Raw genomic sequence first — 24,572 nt, 5'->3', positions numbered from 1 at the left:
TCTGGGCTGTGTAGTTTTCAGAACCCTAAGCCTAGGCTCAACCCTAACCCTAACCCTAGACTCAGCCTAAGAAACAGCACTGGGCTGAAGTGAGTACCAGTTGGGAAAAGACGAAGGCTGCAAGGCTCAGGCAGTGTTGCGCTTCCTTTGGCATGCCTTTATGATTGTCAGTGTCCCTGGAGCTCTGGGCTCTGTGGTTTTCTGAACCCTAACCCTAGGCTCAACCCTAACCCTAACCCGAAGCCTAGGCTCAGCCTAAGAGGCAGCACTGGGCTGAGGCAAGTTCCAGGTTTGAAAAGACGAAGGCTGCAAGGCTCAGGCAGTGTTGCGCTTCCTTTGGCATGCCTTTATGATTGTCAGTGTCCCTGGAGCTCTGGGCTCTGTGGTTTTCTGAACCCTAACCCTAGGCTCAACCCTAACCCTAGCTTCAGCATAAGAAAAAGCATTGGACTGATGGGAGTTCCAAAAAGGAACAGCGGATGGCTTCATGTTTGGGGCAGTGCCGCGCTACACTTGGCATGCCTTTTCCCTTGTCAGTGTCCCTGGAGCTCTGGGCTGGGCGGTTTTCTGAATCCTAACCCTAGGCTCAACCCTAACCCTAACCCTAAGCCTAGGCTCAGCCTAAGAGGCAGCACTGGGCTGAGGCAAGTTCCAGGTTTGAAAAGACCAAGGCTGCAAGGCTCAGGCAGTGTTGCGCTTCCTTTGGCATGCCTTTATGATTGTCAGTGTCCCTGGAGCTCTGGGCTCTGTGGTTTTCTGAACCCTAACCCTAGGCTCAACCCTAACCCTAGCTTCAGCATAAGAAAAAGCATTGGACTGATGGGAGTTCCAAAAAGGAACAGCGGATGGCTTCATGTTTGGGGCAGTGCCGCGCTACACTTGGCATGCCTTTTCCCTTGTCAGTGTCCCTGGAGCTCTGGGCTGGGCGGTTTTCTGAATCCTAACCCTAGGCTCAACCCTAACCCTAACCCTAACCCTAAGCCTAGGCTCAGCCTAAGAGGCAGCACTGGGCTGAGGCAAGTTCCTGGTTGGAAAAGACGAAGGCTGCAAGGCTCAGGCAGTGTTACGCTTCACTTGGCATGCCTTTTCCCTTGTCAGTGTCCCTGGAGCTCTGGGCTGTGTGGTTTTCTGAACCCTAACCCTAGGCTCAGCCCTAACCCTAACCCTAGGCTCTGCCTAAGGGGCAGCATTGGGCTGAGGCCAGTTCCAATTGGGAAAACGAGAAGGCTTCATGTTTGGGGCAGTGCCGCGCTACACTTGGAATGCATTTCGCATCGCCAGTGGTGCTGAATCTCTGGTCTGTGTAGTTTTCATAACCCTAAGCCTAGGCTCAACCCTAACCCTAACCCTAGACTCAGCCTAAGAAACAGCACTGGGCTGAAGTGAGTACCAGTTGGGAAAAGACGAAGGCTGCAAGGCTCAGGCAGTGTTGCGCTTCCTTTGGCATGCCTTTATGATTGTCAGTGTCCCTGGAGCTCTGGGCTCTGTGGTTTTCTGAACCCTAACCCTAGGCTCAACCCTAACCCTAACCCTAAGCCTAGGCTCAGCCTAAGAGGCAGCACTGGGCTGAGGCAAGTTCCAGGTTTGAAAAGACGAAGGCTGCAAGGCTCAGGCAGTGTTGCGCTTCCTTTGGCATGCCTTTATGATTGTCAGTGTCCCTGGAGCTCTGGGCTCTGTGGTTTTCTGAACCCTAACCCTAGGCTCAACCCTAACCCTAGCTTCAGCATAAGAAAAAGCATTGGACTGATGGGAGTTCCAAAAAGGAACAGCGGATGGCTTCATGTTTGGGGCAGTGCCGCGCTACACTTGGCATGCCTTTTCCCTTGTCAGTGTCCCTGGAGCTCTGGGCTGGGCGGTTTTCTGAACCCTAACCCTAGGCTCAACCCTAACCCTAACCCTAAGCCTAGGCTCAGCCTCAGATGCAGCATTAGGATGACGCATGTTCCAATTGAGAAAACACGAAGGCTGCATGTTTGGGGCAGTGCCGTGCTGCACTTGGCATGCCTTTAGCTTTGTCAGCGTCCCTGGAGCTCTGGGCTGTGTGGTTTTCTGAACCCTAACCCGAGGCTCAGCCCTAACCCTAGCTTCAGCATAAGAAAAAGCATTGGACTGATGGGAGTTCCAAAAAGGAACAGCGGATGGCTTCATGTTTGGGGCAGTGCCGCGCTACACTTGGCATGCCTTTTCCCTTGTCAGTGTCCCTGGAGCTCTGGGCTGGGCGGTTTTCTGAACCCTAACCCTAGGCTCAACCCTAACCCTAACCCTAAGCCTAGGCTCAGCCTAAGAGGCAGCACTGGGCTGAGGCAAGTTCCAGGTTTGAAAAGACCAAGGCTGCAAGGCTCAGGCAGTGTTGCGCTTCCTTTGGCATGCCTTTATGATTGTCAGTGTCCCTGGAGCTCTGGGCTCTGTGGTTTTCTGAACCCTAACCCTAGGCTCAACCCTAACCCTAGCTTCAGCATAAGAAAAAGCATTGGACTGATGGGAGTTCCAAAAAGGAACAGCGGATGGCTTCATGTTTGGGGCAGTGCCGCGCTACACTTGGCATGCCTTTTCCCTTGTCAGTGTCCCTGGAGCTCTGGGCTGGGCGGTTTTCTGAATCCTAACCCTAGGCTCAACCCTAACCCTAACCCTAAGCCTAGGCTCAGCCTAAGAGGCAGCACTGGGCTGAGGCAAGTTCCTGGTTGGAAAAGACGAAGGCTGCAAGGCTCAGGCAGTGTTACGCTTCACTTGGCATGCCTTTTCCCTTGTCAGTGTCCCTGGAGCTCTGGGTTGTGTGGTTTTCTGAACCCTAACCCTAGGCTCAGCCCTAACCCTAACCCTAGGCTCTGCCTAAGGGGCAGCATTGGGCTGAGGCCAGTTCCAATTGGGAAAACGAGAAGGCTTCATGTTTGGGGCAGTGCCGCGCTACACTTGGAATGCATTTCGCATCGCCAGTGGTGCTGAATCTCTGGGCTGTGTAGTTTTCAGAACCCTAAGCCTAGGCTCAACCCTAACCCTAACCCTAGACTCAGCCTAAGAAACAGCACTGGGCTGAAGAGAGTACCAGTTGGGAAAAGACGAAGGCTGCAAGGCTCAGGCAGTGTTGCGCTTCCTTTGGCATGCCTTTATGATTGTCAGTGTCCCTGGAGCTCTGGGCTCTGTGGTTTTCTGAACCCTAACCCTAGGCTCAACCCTAACCCTAGCTTCAGCATAAGAAAAAGCATTGGACTGATGGGAGTTCCAAAAAGGAACAGCGGATGGCTTCATGTTTGGGGCAGTGCCGCGCTACACTTGGCATGCCTTTTCCCTTGTCAGTGTCCCTGGAGCTCTGGGCTGGGCGGTTTTCTGAATCCTAACCCTAGGCTCAACCCTAACCCTAACCCTAACCCTAAGCCTAGGCTCAGCCTAAGAGGCAGCATTAGGATGACGCATGTTCCAATTGAGAAAACACGAAGGCTGCATGTTTGGGGCAGTGCCGTGCTGCACTTGGCATGCCTTTAGCTTTGTCAGCGTCCCTGGAGCTCTGGGCTCTGTGGTTTTCTGAACCCTAACCCTAGGCTCAGCCCTAACCCTAGCTTCAGCATAAGAAAAAGCATTGGACTGATGGGAGTTCCAAAAAGGAACAGCGGATGGCTTCATGTTTGGGGCAGTGCCGCGCTACACTTGGCATGCCTTTTCCCTTGTCAGTGTCCCTGGAGCTCTGGGCTGGGCGGTTTTCTGAACCCTAACCCTAGGCTCAACCCTAACCCTAACCGTAACCCTAGGCTCAGCCTAAGAGGCAGCACTGGGCTGAGGCAAGTTCCAGGTTGGAAAAGACGAAGGCTGCAAGGCTCAGGCAGTGTTACGCTTCACTTGGCATGCCTTTTCCCTTGTCTGTGTCCCTGGAGCTCTGGGCTATGTGGTTTTCTGAACCCTAACCCTAGGCTCAGCCCTAACCCTAACCCTAGGCTCTGCCTAAGGGGAAGCATTGGGCTGACGCCAGTTCCAATTGGGAAAAGGAGAAGACTTCATGTTTGGGGCAGTGCCGCGCTACGCTTGGAATGCCTTACGCATCGCCAGTGGTGCTGAATCTCTGGGCTGTGTAGTTTTCATAACCCTAAGCCTAGGCTCAACCCTAACCCTAACCCTAACCCTAACCCTAGACTCAGCCTAAGAAACAGCACTGGGCTGAAGTGAGTACCAGTTGGGAAAAGACGAAGGCTGCAAGGCTCAGGCAGTGTTGTGCTTCCTTTGGCATGCCTTTTCCCTTGTCAGTGTCCCTGGAGCTCTGGGCTGTGTGGTTTTCTGAACCCTAACCCTAGGCTCAGCCCTAACCCTAACCCTAGGCTCTGCCTAAGGGGCAACATTGGGCTGAGGCCAGTTCCAATTGGGAAAACGAGAATTCTTCATGTTTGGGGCAGTGCCGCGCTACGCTTGGAATGCCTTTCGCATCGCCAGTGGTGCTGAATCTCCGGGCTGTGTAGTTTTCATAACCCTAAGCCTAGGCTCAACCCTAACCCTAACCCTAACCCTAGACTCAGCCTAAGAAACAGCACTGGGCTGAAGAGAGTACCAGTTGGGAAAAGACGAAGGCTGCAAGGTTCAGGCAGTGTTGTGCTTCCTTTGGCATGCCTTTATGATTGTCAGTGTCCCTGGAGCTCTGGGCTGGGCGGTTTTCTGAACCCTAACCCTAGGCTCAACCCTAACCCTAACCCTAAGCCTAGGCTCAGCCTAAGAGGCAGCACTGGGCTGAGGCAAGTTCCAGGTTTGAAAAGACGAAGGCTGCAAGGCTCAGGCAGTGTTGCGCTTCCTTTGGCATGCCTTTATGATTGTCAGTGTCCCTGGAGCTCTGGGCTCTGTGGTTTTCTGAACCCTAACCCTAGGCTCAACCCTAACCCTAGCTTCAGCATAAGAAAAAGCATTGGACTGATGGGAGTTCCAAAAAGGAACAGCGGATGGCTTCATGTTTGGGGCAGTGCCGCGCTACACTTGGCATGCCTTTTCCCTTGTCAGTGTCCCTGGAGCTCTGGGCTGGGCGGTTTTCTGAATCCTAACCCTAGGCTCAACCCTAACCCTAACCCTAACCCTAAGCCTAGGCTCAGCCTAAGAGGCAGCACTGGGCTGAGGCAAGTTCCTGGTTGGAAAAGACGAAGGCTGCAAGGCTCAGGCAGTGTTACGCTTCACTTGGCATGCCTTTTCCCTTGTCAGTGTCCCTGGAGCTCTGGGCTGTGTGGTTTTCTGAACCCTAACCCTAGGCTCAGCCCTAACCCTAACCCTAGGCTCTGCCTAAGGGGCAGCATTGGGCTGAGGCCAGTTCCAATTGGGAAAACGAGAAGGCTTCATGTTTGGGGCAGTGCCGCGCTACACTTGGAATGCATTTCGCATCGCCAGTGGTGCTGAATCTCTGGGCTGTGTAGTTTTCATAACCCTAAGCCTAGGCTCAACCCTAACCCTAACCCTACACTCAGCCTAAGAAACAGCACTGGGCTGAAGTGAGTACCAGTTGGGAAAAGACGAAGGCTGCAAGGCTCAGGCAGTGTTGCGCTTCCTTTGGCATGCCTTTATGATTGTCAGTGTCCCTGGAGCTCTGGGCTCTGTGGTTTTCTGAACCCTAACCCTAGGCTCAACCCTAACCCTAGCTTCAGCATAAGAAAAAGCATTGGACTGATGGGAGTTCCAAAAAGGAACAGCGGATGGCTTCATGTTTGGGGCAGTGCCGCGCTACACTTGGCATGCCTTTTCCCTTGTCAGTGTCCCTGGAGCTCTGGGCTGGGCGGTTTTCTGAACCCTAACCCTAGGCTCAACCCTAACCCTAACCCTAAGCCTAGGCTCAGCCTAAGAGGCAGCACTGGGCTGAGGCAAGTTCCAGGTTTGAAAAGACGAAGGCTGCAAGGCTCAGGCAGTGTTGCGCTTCCTTTGGCATGCCTTTATGATTGTCAGTGTCCCTGGAGCTCTGGGCTCTGTGGTTTTCTGAACCCTAACCCTAGGCTCAACCCTAACCCTAGCTTCAGCATAAGAAAAAGCATTGGACTGATGGGAGTTCCAAAAAGGAACAGCGGATGGCTTCATGTTTGGGGCAGTGCCGCGCTACACTTGGCATGCCTTTTCCCTTGTCAGTGTCCCTGGAGCTCTGGGCTGGGCGGTTTTCTGAATCCTAACCCTAGGCTCAACCCTAACCCTAACCCTAACCCTAAGCCTAGGCTCAGCCTAAGAGGCAGCACTGGGCTGAGGCAAGTTCCTGGTTGGAAAAGACGAAGGCTGCAAGGCTCAGGCAGTGTTACGCTTCACTTGGCATGCCTTTTCCCTTGTCAGTGTCCCTGGAGCTCTGGGCTGTGTGGTTTTCTGAACCCTAACCCTAGGCTCAGCCCTAACCCTAACCCTAGGCTCTGCCTAAGGGGCAGCATTGGGCTGAGGCCAGTTCCAATTGGGAAAACGAGAAGGCTTCATGTTTGGGGCAGTGCCGCGCTACACTTGGAATGCATTTCGCATCGCCAGTGGTGCTGAATCTCTGGGCTGTGTAGTTTTCAGAACCCTAAGCCTAGGCTCAACCCTAACCCTAACCCTAGACTCAGCCTAAGAAACAGCACTGGGCTGAAGAGAGTACCAGTTGGGAAAAGACGAAGGCTGCAAGGCTCAGGCAGTGTTGCGCTTCCTTTGGCATGCCTTTATGATTGTCAGTGTCCCTGGAGCTCTGGGCTCTGTGGTTTTCTGAACCCTAACCCTAGGCTCAACCCTAACCCTAGCTTCAGCATAAGAAAAAGCATTGGACTGATGGGAGTTCCAAAAAGGAACAGCGGATGGCTTCATGTTTGGGGCAGTGCCGCGCTACACTTGGCATGCCTTTTCCCTTGTCAGTGTCCCTGGAGCTCTGGGCTGGGCGGTTTTCTGAATCCTAACCCTAGGCTCAACCCTAACCCTAACCCTAACCCTAAGCCTAGGCTCAGCCTAAGAGGCAGCATTAGGATGACGCATGTTCCAATTGAGAAAACACGAAGGCTGCATGTTTGGGGCAGTGCCGTGCTGCACTTGGCATGCCTTTAGCTTTGTCAGCGTCCCTGGAGCTCTGGGCTCTGTGGTTTTCTGAACCCTAACCCTAGGCTCAGCCCTAACCCTAGCTTCAGCATAAGAAAAAGCATTGGACTGATGGGAGTTCCAAAAAGGAACAGCGGATGGCTTCATGTTTGGGGCAGTGCCGCGCTACACTTGGCATGCCTTTTCCCTTGTCAGTGTCCCTGGAGCTCTGGGCTGGGCGGTTTTCTGAACCCTAACCCTAGGCTCAACCCTAACCCTAACCGTAACCCTAGGCTCAGCCTAAGAGGCAGCACTGGGCTGAGGCAAGTTCCAGGTTGGAAAAGACGAAGGCTGCAAGGCTCAGGCAGTGTTACGCTTCACTTGGCATGCCTTTTCCCTTGTCTGTGTCCCTGGAGCTCTGGGCTGTGTGGTTTTCTGAACCCTAACCCTAGGCTCAGCCCTAACCCTAACCCTAGGCTCTGCCTAAGGGGAAGCATTGGGCTGACGCCAGTTCCAATTGGGAAAAGGAGAAGACTTCATGTTTGGGGCAGTGCCGCGCTACGCTTGGAATGCCTTACGCATCGCCAGTGGTGCTGAATCTCTGGGTTGTGTAGTTTTCATAACCCTAAGCCTAGGCTCAACCCTAACCCTAACCCTAACCCTAACCCTAGACTCAGCCTAAGAAACAGCACTGGGCTGAAGTGAGTACCAGTTGGGAAAAGACGAAGGCTGCAAGGCTCAGGCAGTGTTGTGCTTCCTTTGGCATGCCTTTTCCCTTGTCAGTGTCCCTGGAGCTCTGGGCTGTGTGGTTTTCTGAACCCTAACCCTAGGCTCAGCCCTAACCCTAACCCTAGGCTCTGCCTAAGGGGCAACATTGGGCTGAGGCCAGTTCCAATTGGGAAAACGAGAATTCTTCATGTTTGGGGCAGTGCCGCGCTACGCTTGGAATGCCTTTCGCATCGCCAGTGGTGCTGAATCTCCGGGCTGTGTAGTTTTCATAACCCTAAGCCTAGGCTCAACCCTAACCCTAACCCTAACCCTAGACTCAGCCTAAGAAACAGCACTGGGCTGAAGAGAGTACCAGTTGGGAAAAGACGAAGGCTGCAAGGTTCAGGCAGTGTTGTGCTTCCTTTGGCATGCCTTTATGATTGTCAGTGTCCCTGGAGCTCTGGGCTGGGCGGTTTTCTGAACCCTAACCCTAGGCTCAACCCTAACCCTAACCCTAAGCCTAGGCTCAGCCTAAGAGGCAGCACTGGGCTGAGGCAAGTTCCAGGTTTGAAAAGACGAAGGCTGCAAGGCTCAGGCAGTGTTGCGCTTCCTTTGGCATGCCTTTATGATTGTCAGTGTCCCTGGAGCTCTGGGCTCTGTGGTTTTCTGAACCCTAACCCTAGGCTCAACCCTAACCCTAGCTTCAGCATAAGAAAAAGCATTGGACTGATGGGAGTTCCAAAAAGGAACAGCGGATGGCTTCATGTTTGGGGCAGTGCCGCGCTACACTTGGCATGCCTTTTCCCTTGTCAGTGTCCCTGGAGCTCTGGGCTGGGCGGTTTTCTGAATCCTAACCCTAGGCTCAACCCTAACCCTAACCCTAACCCTAAGCCTAGGCTCAGCCTAAGAGGCAGCACTGGGCTGAGGCAAGTTCCTGGTTGGAAAAGACGAAGGCTGCAAGGCTCAGGCAGTGTTACGCTTCACTTGGCATGCCTTTTCCCTTGTCAGTGTCCCTGGAGCTCTGGGCTGTGTGGTTTTCTGAACCCTAACCCTAGGCTCAGCCCTAACCCTAACCCTAGGCTCTGCCTAAGGGGCAGCATTGGGCTGAGGCCAGTTCCAATTGGGAAAACGAGAATTCTTCATGTTTGGGGCAGTGCCGCGCTACGCTTGGAATGCCTTTCGCATCGCCAGTGGTGCTGAATCTCCGGGCTGTGTAGTTTTCATAACCATAAGCCTAGGCTCAACCCTAACCCTAACCCTAACCCTAGACTCAGCCTAAGAAACAGCACTGGGCTGAAGCGAGTACCAGTTGGGAAAAGACGAAGGCTGCAAGGCTCAGGCAGTGTTGTGCTTCCTTTGGCATGCCTTTTCCCTTGTCAGTGTCCCTGGAGCTCTGGGCTGTGTGGTTTTCTGAACCCTAACCCTAGGCTCAGCCCTAACCCTAACCCTAGGCTCTGCCTAAGGGGCAACATTGGGCTGAGGCCAGTTCCAATTGGGAAAACGAGAATTCTTCATGTTTGGGGCAGTGCCGCGCTACGCTTGGAATGCCTTTCGCATCGCCAGTGGTGCTGAATCTCCGGGCTGTGTAGTTTTCATAAACCTAAGCCTAGGCTCAACCCTAACCCTAACCCTAACCCTAGACTCAGCCTAAGAAACAGCACTGGGCTGAAGAGAGTACCAGTTGGGAAAAGACGAAGGCTGCAAGGTTCAGGCAGTGTTGTGCTTCCTTTGGCATGCCTTTATGATTGTCAGTGTCCCTGGAGCTCTGGGCTCTGTGGTTTTCTGAACCCTAACCCTAGGCTCAACCCTAACCCTAACCCTAAGCCTAGGCTCAGCCTAAGAGGCAGCACTGGGCTGAGGCAAGTTCCAGGTTTTAAAAGACCAAGGCTGCAAGGCTCAGGCAGTGTTGCGCTTCCTTTGGCATGCCTTTATGATTGTCAGTGTCCCTGGAGCTCTGGGCTCTGTGGTTTTCTGAACCCTAACCCTAGGCTCAACCCTAACCCTAGCTTCAGCATAAGAAAGAGCATTGGACTGATGGGAGTTCCAAAAAGGAACAGCGGATGGCTTCATGTTTGGGGCAGTGCCGCGCTACACTTGGCATGCCTTTTCCCTTGTCAGTGTCCCTGGAGCTCTGGGCTGGGCGGTTTTCTGAATCCTAACCCTAGGCTCAACCCTAACCCTAACCCTAACCCTAAGCCTAGGCTCAGCCTAAGAGGCAGCACTGGGCTGAGGCAAGTTCCTGGTTGGAAAAGACGAAGGCTGCAAGGCTCAGGCAGTGTTACGCTTCACTTGGCATGCCTTTTCCCTTGTCAGTGTCCCTGGAGCTCTGGGCTGTGTGGTTTTCTGAACCCTAACCCTAGGCTCAGCCCTAACCCTAACCCTAGGCTCTGCCTAAGGGGCAGCATTGGGCTGAGGCCAGTTCCAATTGGGAAAACGAGAAGGCTTCATGTTTGGGGCAGTGCCGCGCTACACTTGGAATGCATTTCGCATCGCCAGTGGTGCTGAATCTCTGGGCTGTGTAGTTTTCATAACCCTAAGCCTAGGCTCAACCCTAACCCTAACCCTACACTCAGCCTAAGAAACAGCACTGGGCTGAAGTGAGTACCAGTTGGGAAAAGACGAAGGCTGCAAGGCTCAGGCAGTGTTGCGCTTCCTTTGGCATGCCTTTATGATTGTCAGTGTCCCTGGAGCTCTGGGCTCTGTGGTTTTCTGAACCCTAACCCTAGGCTCAACCCTAACCCTAGCTTCAGCATAAGAAAAAGCATTGGACTGATGGGAGTTCCAAAAAGGAACAGCGGATGGCTTCATGTTTGGGGCAGTGCCGCGCTACACTTGGCATGCCTTTTCCCTTGTCAGTGTCCCTGGAGCTCTGGGCTGGGCGGTTTTCTGAACCCTAACCCTAGGCTCAACCCTAACCCTAACCCTAAGCCTAGGCTCAGCCTAAGAGGCAGCACTGGGCTGAGGCAAGTTCCAGGTTTGAAAAGACCAAGGCTGCAAGGCTCAGGCAGTGTTGTGCTTCCTTTGGCATGCCTTTATGATTGTCAGTGTCCCTGGAGCTCTGGGCTCTGTGGTTTTCTGAACCCTAACCCTAGGCTCAACCCTAACCCTAGCTTCAGCATAAGAAAAAGCATTGGACTGATGGGAGTTCCAAAAAGGAACAGCGGATGGCTTCATGTTTGGGGCAGTGCCGCGCTACACTTGGCATGCCTTTTCCCTTGTCAGTGTCCCTGGAGCTCTGGGCTGGGCGGTTTTCTGAATCCTAACCCTAGGCTCAACCCTAACCCTAACCCTAACCCTAAGCCTAGGCTCAGCCTAAGAGGCAGCACTGGGCTGAGGCAAGTTCCTGGTTGGAAAAGACGAAGGCTGCAAGGCTCAGGCAGTGTTACGCTTCACTTGGCATGCCTTTTCCCTTGTCAGTGTCCCTGGAGCTCTGGGCTGTGTGGTTTTCTGAACCCTAACCCTAGGCTCAGCCCTAACCCTAACCCTAGGCTCTGCCTAAGGGGCAGCATTGGGCTGAGGCCAGTTCCAATTGGGAAAACGAGAAGGCTTCATGTTTGGGGCAGTGCCGCGCTACACTTGGAATGCATTTCGCATCGCCAGTGGTGCTGAATCTCTGGGCTGTGTAGTTTTCAGAACCCTAAGCCTAGGCTCAACCCTAACCCTAACCCTAGACTCAGCCTAAGAAACAGCACTGGGCTGAAGTGAGTACCAGTTGGGAAAAGACGAAGGCTGCAAGGCTCAGGCAGTGTTGCGCTTCCTTTGGCATGCCTTTATGATTGTCAGTGTCCCTGGAGCTCTGGGCTCTGTGGTTTTCTGAACCCTAACCCTAGGCTCAACCCTAACCCTAACCCTAAGCCTAGGCTCAGCCTAAGAGGCAGCACTGGGCTGAGGCAAGTTCCAGGTTTGAAAAGACGAAGGCTGCAAGGCTCAGGCAGTGTTGCGCTTCCTTTGGCATGCCTTTATGATTGTCAGTGTCCCTGGAGCTCTGGGCTCTGTGGTTTTCTGAACCCTAACCCTAGGCTCAACCCTAACCCTAGCTTCAGCATAAGAAAAAGCATTGGACTGATGGGAGTTCCAAAAAGGAACAGCGGATGGCTTCATGTTTGGGGCAGTGCCGCGCTACACTTGGCATGCCTTTTCCCTTGTCAGTGTCCCTGGAGCTCTGGGCTGGGCGGTTTTCTGAACCCTAACCCTAGGCTCAACCCTAACCCTAACCCTAAGCCTAGGCTCAGCCTCAGAGGCAGCATTAGGATGACGCATGTTCCAATTGAGAAAACACGAAGGCTGCATGTTTGGGGCAGTGCCGTGCTGCACTTGGCATGCCTTTAGCTTTGTCAGCGTCCCTGGAGCTCTGGGCTGTGTGGTTTTCTGAACCCTAACCCTAGGCTCAGCCCTAACCCTAGCTTCAGCATAAGAAAAAGCATTGGACTGATGGGAGTTCCAAAAAGGAACAGCGGATGGCTTCATGTTTGGGGCAGTGCCGCGCTACACTTGGCATGCCTTTTCCCTTGTCAGTGTCCCTGGAGCTCTGGGCTGGGCGGTTTTCTGAACCCTAACCCTAGGCTCAACCCTAACCCTAACCCTAAGCCTAGGCTCAGCCTAAGAGGCAGCACTGGGCTGAGGCAAGTTCCAGGTTTGAAAAGACCAAGGCTGCAAGGCTCAGGCAGTGTTGTGCTTCCTTTGGCATGCCTTTATGATTGTCAGTGTCCCTGGAGCTCTGGGCTCTGTGGTTTTCTGAACCCTAACCCTAGGCTCAACCCTAACCCTAGCTTCAGCATAAGAAAAAGCATTGGACTGATGGGAGTTCCAAAAAGGAACAGCGGATGGCTTCATGTTTGGGGCAGTGCCGCGCTACACTTGGCATGCCTTTTCCCTTGTCAGTGTCCCTGGAGCTCTGGGCTGGGCGGTTTTCTGAACCCTAACCCTAGGCTCAACCCTCACCCTAACCCTAACCCTAAGCCTAGGCTCAGCCTAAGAGACAGCACTGGGCTGAGGCAAGTTCCAGGTTGGAAAAGACGAAGGCTGCAAGGCTCAGGCACTGTTACGCTTCACTTGGCATGCCTTTTCCCTTGTCAGTGTCCCTGGAGCTCTGGGCTGTGTGGTTTTCTGAACCCTAACCCTAGGCTCAGCCCTAACCCTAACCCTAGGCTCTGCCTAAGGGGCAGCATTGGGCTGAGGCCAGTTCCAATTGGGAAAACGAGAAGGCTTCATGTTTGGGGCAGTGCCGCGCTACACTTGGAATGCATTTCGCATCGCCAGTGGTGCTGAATCTCTGGGCTGTGTAGTTTTCAGAACCCTAAGCCTAGGCTCAACCCTAACCCTAACCCTAGACTCAGCCTAAGAAACAGCACTGGGCTGAAGTGAGTACCAGTTGGGAAAAGACGAAGGCTGCAAGGCTCAGGCAGTGTTGCGCTTCCTTTGGCATGCCTTTATGATTGTCAGTGTCCCTGGAGCTCTGGGCTCTGTGGTTTTCTGAACCCTAACCCTAGGCTCAACCCTAACCCTAACCCTAAGCCTAGGCTCAGCCTAAGAGGCAGCACTGGGCTGAGGCAAGTTCCAGGTTTGAAAAGACGAAGGCTGCAAGGCTCAGGCAGTGTTGCGCTTCCTTTGGCATGCCTTTATGATTGTCAGTGTCCCTGGAGCTCTGGGCTCTGTGGTTTTCTGAACCCTAACCCTAGGCTCAACCCTAACCCTAGCTTCAGCATAAGAAAAAGCATTGGACTGATGGGAGTTCCAAAAAGGAACAGCGGATGGCTTCATGTTTGGGGCAGTGCCGCGCTACACTTGGCATGCCTTTTCCCTTGTCAGTGTCCCTGGAGCTCTGGGCTGGGCGGTTTTCTGAACCCTAACCCTAGGCTCAACCCTAACCCTAACCCTAAGCCTAGGCTCAGCCTCAGAGGCAGCATTAGGATGACGCATGTTCCAATTGAGAAAACACGAAGGCTGCATGTTTGGGGCAGTGCCGTGCTGCACTTGGCATGCCTTTAGCTTTGTCAGCGTCCCTGGAGCTCTGGGCTGTGTGGTTTTCTGAACCCTAACCCTAGGCTCAGCCCTAACCCTAGCTTCAGCATAAGAAAAAGCATTGGACTGATGGGAGTTCCAAAAAGGAACAGCGGATGGCTTCATGTTTGGGGCAGTGCCGCGCTACACTTGGCATGCCTTTTCCCTTGTCAGTGTCCCTGGAGCTCTGGGCTGGGCGGTTTTCTGAACCCTAACCCTAGGCTCAACCCTAACCCTAACCCTAAGCCTAGGCTCAGCCTAAGAGGCAGCACTGGGCTGAGGCAAGTTCCAGGTTTGAAAAGACCAAGGCTGCAAGGCTCAGGCAGTGTTGCGCTTCCTTTGGCATGCCTTTATGATTGTCAGTGTCCCTGGAGCTCTGGGCTCTGTGGTTTTCTGAACCCTAACCCTAGGCTCAACCCTAACCCTAGCTTCAGCATAAGAAAAAGCATTGGACTGATGGGAGTTCCAAAAAGGAACAGCGGATGGCTTCATGTTTGGGGCAGTGCCGCGCTACACTTGGCATGCCTTTTCCCTTGTCAGTGTCCCTGGAGCTCTGGGCTGGGCGGTTTTCTGAATCCTAACCCTAGGCTCAACCCTAACCCTAACCCTAACCCTAAGCCTAGGCTCAGCCTAAGAGGCAGCACTGGGCTGAGGCAAGTTCCTGGTTGGAAAAGACGAAGGCTGCAAGGCTCAGGCAGTGTTACGCTTCACTTGGCATGCCTTTTCCCTTGTCAGTGTCCCTGGAGCTCTGGGCTGTGTGGTTTTCTGAACCCTAACCCTAGGCTCAGCCCTAACCCTAACCCTAGGCTCTGCCTAAGGGGCAGCATTGGGCTGAGGCCAGTTCCAATTGAAAAAACGAGAAGGCTTCATGTTTGGGGCAGTGCCGCGCTACACTTGGAATGCATTTCGCATCGCCAGTGGTGCTGAATCTCTGGGCTGTGTAGTTTTCATAACCCTAAGCCTAGGCTCAACCCTAACCCTAACCCTAGACTCAGCCTAAGAAACAGCACTGGGCTGAAGTGAGTACCAGTTGGGAAAAGACGAAGGCTGCAAGGCTCAGGCAGTGTTGTGCTTCCTTTGGCATGCCTTTTCCCTTGTCAGTGTCCCTGGAGCTCTGGGCTGTGTGGTTTTCTGAACCCTAACCCTAGGCTCAGCCCTAACCCTAACCCTAGGCTCTGCCTAAGGGGCAACATTGGGCTGAGGCCAGTTCCAATTGGGAAAACGAGAATTCTTCATGTTTGGGGCAGTGCCGCGCTACGCTTGGAATGCCTTTCGCATCGCCAGTGGTGCTGAATCTCCGGGCTGTGTAGTTTTCATAACCCTAAGCCTAGGCTCAACCCTAACCCTAACCCTAACCCTAGACTCAGCCTAAGAAACAGCACTGGGCTGAAGAGAGTACCAGTTGGGAAAAGACGAAGGCTGCAAGGTTCAGGCAGTGTTGTGCTTCCTTTGGCATGCCTTTATGATTGTCAGTGTCCCTGGAGCTCTGGGCTGGGCGGTTTTCTGAACCCTAACCCTAGGCTCAACCCTAACCCTAACCCTAAGCCTAGGCTCACCCTCAGAGGCAGCACTGGGCTGAGGCAAGTTCCAGGTTTGAAAAGACGAAGGCTGCAAGGCTCAGGCAGTGTTGCGCTTCCTTTGGCATGCCTTTATGATTGTCAGTGTCCCTGGAGCTCTGGGCTCTGTGGTTTTCTGAACCCTAACCCTAGGCTCAACCCTAACCCTAGCTTCAGCATAAGAAAAAGCATTGGACTGATGGGAGTTCCAAAAAGGAACAGCGGATGGCTTCATGTTTGGGGCAGTGCCGCGCTACACTTGGCATGCCTTTTCCCTTGTCAGTGTCCCTGGAGCTCTGGGCTGGGCGGTTTTCTGAATCCTAACCCTAGGCTCAACCCTAACCCTAACCCTAACCCTAAGCCTAGGCTCAGCCTAAGAGGCAGCACTGGGCTGAGGCAAGTTCCTGGTTGGAAAAGACGAAGGCTGCAAGGCTCAGGCAGTGTTACGCTTCACTTGGCATGCCTTTTCCCTTGTCAGTGTCCCTGGAGCTCTGGGCTGTGTGGTTTTCTGAACCCTAACCCTAGGCTCAGCCCTAACCCTAACCCTAGGCTCTGCCTAAGGGGCAGCATTGGGCTGAGGCCAGTTCCAATTTGGAAAACGAGAATTCTTCATGTTTGGGGCAGTGCCGCGCTACGCTTGGAATGCCTTTCGCATCGCCAGTGGTGCTGAATCTCCGGGCTGTGTAGTTTTCATAACCATAAGCCTAGGCTCAACCCTAACCCTAACCCTAACCCTAGACTCAGCCTAAGAAACAGCACTGGGCTGAAGTGAGTACAAGTTGGGAAAAGACGAAGGCTGCAAGGCTCAGGCAGTGTTGCGCTTCCTTTGGCATGCCTTTATGATTGTCAGTGTCCCTGGAGCTCTGGGCTCTGTGGTTTTCTGAACCCTAACCCTAGGCTCAACCCTAACCCTAGCTTCAGCATAAGAAAAAGCATTGGACTGATGGGAGTTCCAAAAAGGAACAGCGGATGGCTTCATGTTTGGGGCAGTGCCGCGCTACACTTGGCATGCCTTTTCCCTTGTCAGTGTCCCTGGAGCTCTGGGCTGGGCGGTTTTCTGAACCCTAACCCTGGGCTCAACCCTAACCCTAACCCTAACCCTAAGCCTAGGCTCAGCCTAAGAGGCAGCATTAGGATGACGCATGTTCCAATTGAGAAAACACGAAGGCTGCATGTTTGGGGCAGTGCCGTGCTGCACTTGGCATGCCTTTAGCTTTGTCAGCGTCCCTGGAGCTCTGGGCTCTGTGGTTTTCTGAACCCTAACCCTAGGCTCAGCCCTAACCCTAGCTTCAGCATAAGAAAAAGCATTGGACTGATGGGAGTTCCAAAAAGGAACAGCGGATGGCTTCATGTTTGGGGCAGTGCCGCGCTACACTTGGCATGCCTTTTCCCTTGTCAGTGTCCCTGGAGCTCTGGGCTGGGCGGTTTTCTGAACCCTAACCCTAGGCTCAACCCTAACCCTAACCGTAACCCTAGGCTCAGCCTAAGAGGCAGCACTGGGCTGAGGCAAGTTCCAGGTTGGAAAAGACGAAGGCTGCAAGGCTCAGGCAGTGTTACGCTTCACTTGGCATGCCTTTTCCCTTGTCTGTGTCCCTGGAGCTCTGGGCTGTGTGGTTTTCTGAACCCTAACCCTAGGCTCAGCCCTAACCCTAACCCTAGGCTCTGCCTAAGGGGTAGCATTGGGCTGACGCCAGTTCCAATTGGGAAAACGAGAAGACTTCATGTTTGGGGCAGTGCCGCGCTACGCTTGGAATGCCTTACGCATCGCCAGTGGTGCTGAATCTCTGGGCTGTGTAGTTTTCATAACCCTAAGCCTAGGCTCAACCCTAACCCTAACCCTAACCCTAACCCTAGACTCAGCCTAAGAAACAGCACTGGGCTGAAGTGAGTACCAGTTGGGAAAAGACGAAGGCTGCAAGGCTCAGGCAGTGTTGTGCTTCCTTTGGCATGCCTTTTCCCTTGTCAGTGTCCCTGGAGCTCTGGGCTGTGTGGTTTTCTGAACCCTAACCCTAGGCTCAGCCCTAACCCTAACCCTAGGCTCTGCCTAAGGGGCAACATTGGGCTGAGGCCAGTTCCAATTGGGAAAACGAGAATTCTTCATGTTTGGGGCAGTGCCGCGCTACGCTTGGAATGCCTTTCGCATCGCCAGTGGTGCTGAATCTCCGGGCTGTGTAGTTTTCATAACCCTAAGCCTAGGCTCAACCCTAACCCTAACCCTAACCCTAGACTCAGCCTAAGAAACAGCACTGGGCTGAAGAGAGTACCAGTTGGGAAAAGACGAAGGCTGCAAGGTTCAGGCAGTGTTGTGCTTCCTTTGGCATGCCTTTATGATTGTCAGTGTCCCTGGAGCTCTGGGCTGGGCGGTTTTCTGAACCCTAACCCTAGGCTCAACCCTAACCCTAACCCTAAGCCTAGGCTCACCCTCAGAGGCAGCACTGGGCTGAGGCAAGTTCCAGGTTTGAAAAGACGAAGGCTGCAAGGCTCAGGCAGTGTTACGCTTCACTTGGCATGCCTTTTCCCTTGTCAGTGTCCCTGGAGCTCTGGGCTGTGTGGTTTTCTGAACCCTAACCCTAGGCTCAGCCCTAACCCTAACCCTAGGCTCTGCCTAAGGGGCAGCATTGGGCTGAGGCCAGTTCCAATTTGGAAAACGAGAATTCTTCATGTTTGGGGCAGTGCCGCGCTACGCTTGGAATGCCTTTCGCATCGCCAGTGGTGCTGAATCTCCGGGCTGTGTAGTTTTCATAACCATAAGCCTAGGCTCAACCCTAACCCTAACCCTAACCCTAGACTCAGCCTAAGAAACAGCACTGGGCTGAAGTGAGTACCAGTTGGGAAAAGACGAAGGCTGCAAGGCTCAGGCAGTGTTGCGCTTCCTTTGGCATGCCTTTATGATTGTCAGTGTCCCTGGAGCTCTGGGCTCTGTGGTTTTCTGAACCCTAACCCTAGGCTCAACCCTAACCCTAGCTTCAGCATAAGAAAAAGCATTGGACTGATGGGAGTTCCAAAAAGGAACAGCGGATGGCTTCATGTTTGGGGCAGTGCCGCGCTACACTTGGCATGCCTTTTCCCTTGTCAGTGTCCCTGGAGCTCTGGGCTGGGCGGTTTTCTGAACCCTAACCCTAGGCTCAACCCTAACCCTAACCCTAACCCTAAGCCTAGGCTCAGCCTAAGAGGCAGCATTAGGATGACGCATGTTCCAATTGAGAAAACACGAAGGCTGCATGTTTGGGGCAGTGCCGTGCTGCACTTGGCATGCCTTTAGCTTTGTCAGCGTCCCTGGAGCTCTGGGCTCTGTGGTTTTCTGAACCCTAACCCTAGGCTCAGCCCTAACCCTAGCTTCAGCATAAGAAAAAGCATTGGACTGATGGGAGTTCCAAAAAGGAACAGCGGATGGCTTCATGTTTGGGGCAGTGCCGCGCTACACTTGGCATGCCTTTTCCCTTGTCAGTGTCCCTGGAGCTCTGGGCTGGGCGGTTTTCTGAACCCTAACCCTAGGCTCAACCCTAACCCTAACCGTAACCCTAGGCTCAGCCTAAGAGGCAGCACTGGGCTGAGGCAAGTTCCAGGTTGGAAAAGACGAAGGCTGCAAGGCTCAGGCAGTGTTACGCTTCACTTGGCATGCCTTTTCCCTTGTCTGTGTCCCTGGAGCTCTGGGCTGTGTGGTTTTCTGAACCCTAACCCTAGGCTCAGCCCTAACCCTAACCCTAGGCTCTGCCTAAGGGGTAGCATTGGGCTGACGCCAGTTCCAATTGGGAAAACGAGAAGACTTCATGTTTGGGGCAGTGCCGCGCTACGCTTGGAATGCCTTACGCATCGCCAGTGGTGCTGAATCTCTGGGCTGTGTAGTTTTCATAACCCTAAGCCTAGGCTCAACCCTAACCCTAACCCTAACCCTAACCCTAGACTCAGCCTAAGAAACAGCACTGGGCTGAAGTGAGTACCAGTTGGGAAAAGACGAAGGCTGCAAGGCTCAGGCAGTGTTGTGCTTCCTTTGGCATGCCTTTTCCCTTGTCAGTGTCCCTGGAGCTCTGGGCTGTGTGGTTTTCTGAACCCTAACCCTAGGCTCAGCCCTAACCCTAACCCTAGGCTCTGCCTAAGGGGCAACATTGGGCTGAGGCCAGTTCCAATTGGGAAAACGAGAATTCTTCATGTTTGGGGCAGTGCCGCGCTACGCTTGGAATGCCTTTCGCATCGCCAGTGGTGCTGAATCTCCGGGCTGTGTAGTTTTCATAACCCTAAGCCTAGGCTCAACCCTAACCCTAACCCTAACCCTAGACTCAGCCTAAGAAACAGCACTGGGCTGAAGAGAGTACCAGTTGGGAAAAGACGAAGGCTGCAAGGTTCAGGCAGTGTTGTGCTTCCTTTGGCATGCCTTTATGATTGTCAGTGTCCCTGGAGCTCTGGGCTGGGCGGTTTTCTGAACCCTAACCCTAGGCTCAACCCTAACCCTAACCCTAAGCCTAGGCTCACCCTCAGAGGCAGCACTGGGCTGAGGCAAGTTCCAGGTTTGAAAAGACGAAGGCTGCAAGGCTCAGGCAGTGTTGCGCTTCCTTTGGCATGCCTTTATGATTGTCAGTGTCCCTGGAGCTCTGGGCTCTGTGGTTTTCTGAACCCTAACCCTAGGCTCAACCCTAACCCTAGCTTCAGCATAAGAAAAAGCATTGGACTGATGGGAGTTCCAAAAAGGAACAGCGGATGGCTTCATGTTTGGGGCAGTGCCGCGCTACACTTGGCATGCCTTTTCCCTTGTCAGTGTCCCTGGAGCTCTGGGCTGGGCGGTTTTCTGAATCCTAACCCTAGGCTCAACCCTAACCCTAACCCTAACCCTAAGCCTAGGCTCAGCCTAAGAGGCAGCACTGGGCTGAGGCAAGTTCCTGGTTGGAAAAGACGAAGGCTGCAAGGCTCAGGCAGTGTTACGCTTCACTTGGCATGCCTTTTCCCTTGTCAGTGTCCCTGGAGCTCTGGGCTGTGTGGTTTTCTGAACCCTAACCCTAGGCTCAGCCCTAACCCTAACCCTAGGCTCTGCCTAAGGGGCAGCATTGGGCTGAGGCCAGTTCCAATTTGGAAAACGAGAATTCTTCATGTTTGGGGCAGTGCCGCGCTACGCTTGGAATGCCTTTCGCATCGCCAGTGGTGCTGAATCTCCGGGCTGTGTAGTTTTCATAACCATAAGCCTAGGCTCAACCCTAACCCTAACCCTAACCCTAGACTCAGCCTAAGAAACAGCACTGGGCTGAAGTGAGTACAAGTTGGGAAAAGACGAAGGCTGCAAGGCTCAGGCAGTGTTGCGCTTCCTTTGGCATGCCTTTATGATTGTCAGTGTCCCTGGAGCTCTGGGCTCTGTGGTTTTCTGAACCCTAACCCTAGGCTCAACCCTAACCCTAGCTTCAGCATAAGAAAAAGCATTGGACTGATGGGAGTTCCAAAAAGGAACAGCGGATGGCTTCATGTTTGGGGCAGTGCCGCGCTACACTTGGCATGCCTTTTCCCTTGTCAGTGTCCCTGGAGCTCTGGGCTGGGCGGTTTTCTGAACCCTAACCCTAGGCTCAACCCTAACCCTAACCCTAACCCTAGGCTCAGCCTAAGAGGCAGCATTAGGATGACGCATGTTCCAATTGAGAAAACACGAAGGCTGCATGTTTGGGGCAGTGCCGTGCTGCACTTGGCATGCCTTTAGCTTTGTCAGCGTCCCTGGAGCTCTGGGCTGTGTGGTTTTCTGAACCCTAACCCTAGGCTCAACCCTAACCCTAGCTTCAGCATAAGAAAAAGCATTGGACTGATGGGAGTTCCAAAAAGGAACAGCGGATGGCTTCATGTTTGGGGCAGTGCCGCGCTACACTTGGCATGCCTTTTCCCTTGTCAGTGTCCCTGGAGCTCTGGGCTGGGCGGTTTTCTGAATCCTAACCCTAGGCTCAACCCTAACCCTAACCCTAACCCTAAGCCTAGGCTCAGCCTCAGAGGCAGCACTGGGCTGAGGCAAGTTCCTGGTTGGAAAAGACGAAGGCTGCAAGGCTCAGGCAGTGTTACGCTTCACTTGGCATGCCTTTTCCCTTGTCAGTGTCCCTGGAGCTCTGGGCTGTGTGGTTTTCTGAACCCTAACCCTAGGCTCAGCCCTAACCCTAACCCTAGGCTCTGCCTAAGGGGCAGCATTGGGCTGAGGCCAGTTCCAATTGGGAAAACGAGAATTCTTCATGTTTGGGGCAGTGCCGCGCTACGCTTGGAATGCCTTTCGCATCGCCAGTGGTGCTGAATCTCCGGGCTGTGTAGTTTTCATAACCATAAGCCTAGGCTCAACCCTAACCCTAACCCTAACCCTAGACTCAGCCTAAGAAACAGCACTGGGCTGAAGTGAGTACCAGTTGGGAAAAGACGAAGGCTGCAAGGTTCAGGCAGTGTTGTGCTTCCTTTGGCATGCCTTTATGATTGTCAGTGTCCCTGGAGCTCTGGGCTCTGTGGTTTTCTGAACCCTAACCCTAGGCTCAGCCCTAACCCTAACCCTAGGCTCTTCCTAAGGGGCAACATTGGGCTGAGGCCAGTTCCAATTGGGAAAACGAGAATTCTTCATGTTTGGGGCAGTGCCGCGCTACGCTTGGAATGCCTTTCGCATCGCCAGTGGTGCTGAATCTCCGGGCTGTGTAGTTTTCATAAACCTAAGCCTAGGCTCAACCCTAACCCTAACCCTAACCCTAGACTCAGCCTAAGAAACAGCACTGGGCTGAAGAGAGTACCAGTTGGGAAAAGACGAAGGCTGCAAGGTTCAGGCAGTGTTGTGCTTCCTTTGGCATGCCTTTATGATTGTCAGTGTCCCTGGAGCTCTGGGCTCTGTGGTTTTCTGAACCCTAACCCTAGGCTCAACCCTAACCCTAACCCTAAGCCTAGGCTCAGCCTAAGAGGCAGCACTGGGCTGAGGCAAGTTCCAGGTTTTAAAAGACCAAGGCTGCAAGGCTCAGGCAGTGTTGCGCTTCCTTTGGCATGCCTTTATGATTGTCAGTGTCCCTGGAGCTCTGGGCTCTGTGGTTTTCTGAACCCTAACCCTAGGCTCAACCCTAACCCTAGCTTCAGCATAAATAAGAGCATTGGACTGATGGGAGTTCCAAAAAGGAACAGCGGATGGCTTCATGTTTGGGGCAGTGCCGCGCTACACTTGGCATGCCTTTTCCCTTGTCAGTGTCCCTGGAGCTCTGGGCTGGGCGGTTTTCTGAATCCTAACCCTAGGCTCAACCCTAACCCTAACCCTAACCCTAAGCCTAGGCTCAGCCTAAGAGGCAGCACTGGGCTGAGGCAAGTTCCTGGTTGGAAAAGACGAAGGCTGCAAGGCTCAGGCAGTGTTACGCTTCACTTGGCATGCCTTTTCCCTTGTCAGTGTCCCTGGAGCTCTGGGCTGTGTGGTTTTCTGAACCCTAACCCTAGGCTCAGCCCTAACCCTAACCCTAGGCTCTGCCTAAGGGGCAGCATTGGGCTGAGGCCAGTTCCAATTTGGAAAACGAGAATTCTTCATGTTTGGGGCAGTGCCGCGCTACGCTTGGAATGCCTTTCGCATCGCCAGTGGTGCTGAATCTCCGGGCTGTGTAGTTTTCATAACCATAAGCCTAGGCTCAACCCTAACCCTAACCCTAACCCTAGACTCAGCCTAAGAAACAGCACTGGGCTGAAGTGAGTACCAGTTGGGAAAAGACGAAGGCTGCAAGGCTCAGGCAGTGTTGCGCTTCCTTTGGCATGCCTTTATGATTGTCAGTGTCCCTGGAGCTCTGGGCTCTGTGGTTTTCTGAACCCTAACCCTAGGCTCAACCCTAACCCTAGCTTCAGCATAAGAAAAAGCATTGGACTGATGGGAGTTCCAAAAAGGAACAGCGGATGGCTTCATGTTTGGGGCAGTGCCACGCTACACTTGGCATGCCTTTTCCCTTGTCAGTGTCCCTGGAGCTCTGGGCTGGGCGGTTTTCTGAACCCTAACCCTAGGCTCAACCCTAACCCTAACCCTAACCCTAAGCCTAGGCTCAGCCTAAGAGGCAGCATTAGGATGACGCATGTTCCAATTGAGAAAACACGAAGGCTGCATGTTTGGGGCAGTGCCGTGCTGCACTTGGCATGCCTTTAGCTTTGTCAGCGTCCCTGGAGCTCTGGGCTCTGTGGTTTTCTGAACCCTAACCCTAGGCTCAGCCCTAACCCTAGCTTCAGCATAAGAAAAAGCATTGGACTGATGGGAGTTCCAAAAAGGAACAGCGGATGGCTTCATGTTTGGGGCAGTGCCGCGCTACACTTGGCATGCCTTTTCCCTTGTCAGTGTCCCTGGAGCTCTGGGCTGGGCGGTTTTCTGAACCCTAACCCTAGGCTCAACCCTAACCCTAACCGTAACCCTAGGCTCAGCCTAAGAGGCAGCACTGGGCTGAGGCAAGTTCCAGGTTGGAAAAGACGAAGGCTGCAAGGCTCAGGCAGTGTTACGCTTCACTTGGCATGCCTTTTCCCTTGTCTGTGTCCCTGGAGCTCTGGGCTGTGTGGTTTTCTGAACCCTAACCCTAGGCTCAGCCCTAACCCTAACCCTAGGCTCTGCCTAAGGGGTAGCATTGGGCTGACGCCAGTTCCAATTGGGAAAACGAGAAGACTTCATGTTTGGGGCAGTGCCGCGCTACGCTTGGAATGCCTTACGCATCGCCAGTGGTGCTGAATCTCTGGGCTGTGTAGTTTTCATAACCCTAAGCCTAGGCTCAACCCTAACCCTAACCCTAACCCTAACCCTAGACTCAGCCTAAGAAACAGCACTGGGCTGAAGTGAGTACCAGTTGGGAAAAGACGAAGGCTGCAAGGCTCAGGCAGTGTTGTGCTTCCTTTGGCATGCCTTTTCCCTTGTCAGTGTCCCTGGAGCTCTGGGCTGTGTGGTTTTCTGAACCCTAACCCTAGGCTCAGCCCTAACCCTAACCCTAGGCTCTGCCTAAGGGGCAACATTGGGCTGAGGCCAGTTCCAATTGGGAAAACGAGAATTCTTCATGTTTGGGGCAGTGCCGCGCTACGCTTGGAATGCCTTTCGCATCGCCAGTGGTGCTGAATCTCCGGGCTGTGTAGTTTTCATAACCCTAAGCCTAGGCTCAACCCTAACCCTAACCCTAACCCTAGACTCAGCCTAAGAAACAGCACTGGGCTGAAGAGAGTACCAGTTGGGAAAAGACGAAGGCTGCAAGGTTCAGGCAGTGTTGTGCTTCCTTTGGCATGCCTTTATGATTGTCAGTGTCCCTGGAGCTCTGGGCTGGGCGGTTTTCTGAACCCTAACCCTAGGCTCAACCCTAACCCTAACCCTAAGCCTAGGCTCACCCTCAGAGGCAGCACTGGGCTGAGGCAAGTTCC

Source organism: Aphelocoma coerulescens, chromosome 1, assembly GCF_041296385.1.
Source record: "Aphelocoma coerulescens isolate FSJ_1873_10779 chromosome 1, UR_Acoe_1.0, whole genome shotgun sequence".
NCBI lineage: Eukaryota > Metazoa > Chordata > Aves > Passeriformes > Corvidae > Aphelocoma > Aphelocoma coerulescens.
The sequence above is the reverse complement of the archived record's forward strand: the minus strand, read 5'-3'. Positions refer to the sequence as shown.